At 44.4% G+C, this 1,055-nt stretch overlaps 1 protein-coding gene across 3 annotated transcripts in view; it reads right to left on the bottom strand.

The window, feature by feature from the left end:
* LOC101851127 (beta-1,3-galactosyltransferase 1) overlaps positions 1–1,055 on the bottom strand; it is a 52,070-nt gene that overhangs the window by 43,645 nt on the left and 7,370 nt on the right. The window contains exon 1 of one of the 3 annotated variants that reach the window (XM_035969801.1): positions 753–874. The exons of the other annotated variants lie outside the window; for them this stretch is intronic. The gene's annotated coding sequence lies outside the window, so the exon portion shown is untranslated. Of the gene's footprint in view, positions 1–752; positions 875–1,055 lie in introns of those variants that run through there. 3 annotated transcript variants of the gene reach the window in all.

Below are 1,055 nucleotides of genomic sequence, written 5' to 3'. Positions count from 1 at the left end.
ACACACACCACTCTGCTCACCCAAGGCCCATGGAAAAGCATTATTGGGCGCAACCTATTGTTTTTAAACCTCCGCCCTACTTACTTTTAATCTCCTTGCCTCCGCCCTACTGCATCAGGAAACCTCGGCCACACACTCAAACACACACACACATCGATTTTCCCAAGGCTACAGACGCCCGGGCCCAGAATGGCCCAGACTCGGGGCGAGGCTCAAGCGTGTGTGTACCATCTTTAGTATTCTTTTGAAGAAAATATAAATGCTACATGAGGGTGTTTTCACGCACTCAACGACACAATTTAGATATATATTTTAGATGGCGGGCTTCCGATCCTTCTGCCTGTCAAGGCCAGCAGTCCGGGCTTGGAGTAGGAGGGAATATCCCAGCAGACAGACAGAGATAATCGATAACAATTTCCCCCCACTCGGTGTCTCCTGCGTGCGACAGCAGCGAAGCGCCCAACCACTACAACACAGACGCCTTTATAGTTGAAGAGAAGCCATATCAACACAAAGGCATGCGGTTACTTAACACTGAAAAAATAACCCACATCAAATACAACCACACAGACAAAAACAACAGATACACAATATATTACGATAGTTTTAAAAAGTAAGATATAATAATATGCCACAGGAGCTCTAAAACCGCCAACATAAATAACACACAAAATTCGCTTCAAAACGTCAACAAGAGGAGGGCAAGAGTTACGTATACATCTTGATAACAAAAAAAAACCCCACACCATCACCTGTTCCATTTTCCAAAATTTTTGTTTCACATTCAATAATAAAATCAAAAATGTATCTGTCCTCAGAAATCACCAATGACACAACTTATAACCCAACACGCAATACACAAACAGTCCGCGTTCGTTCTCCGCACAATGAGCAGTCCCCTCCACGCGCAGCCTTGCACTGCGCGGAAAACAGAACTAAAAAAAAAAAAAAAGAAAAAGAAAAGAGGAACGGGAAAGGTGGAGGCAGAGAAAGTCGCGTGATGGGAGGGCGGGAATGTATGATATTAATATTGAAATGTGCATCGACCGGGGGGG

Source organism: Aplysia californica, unplaced genomic scaffold, assembly GCF_000002075.1.
Source record: "Aplysia californica isolate F4 #8 unplaced genomic scaffold, AplCal3.0 scaffold00184, whole genome shotgun sequence".
Classification (NCBI taxonomy): Eukaryota; Metazoa; Mollusca; class Gastropoda; order Aplysiida; family Aplysiidae; genus Aplysia; species Aplysia californica.
The sequence above is the reverse complement of the archived record's forward strand: the minus strand, read 5'-3'. Positions and strand labels throughout refer to the sequence as shown.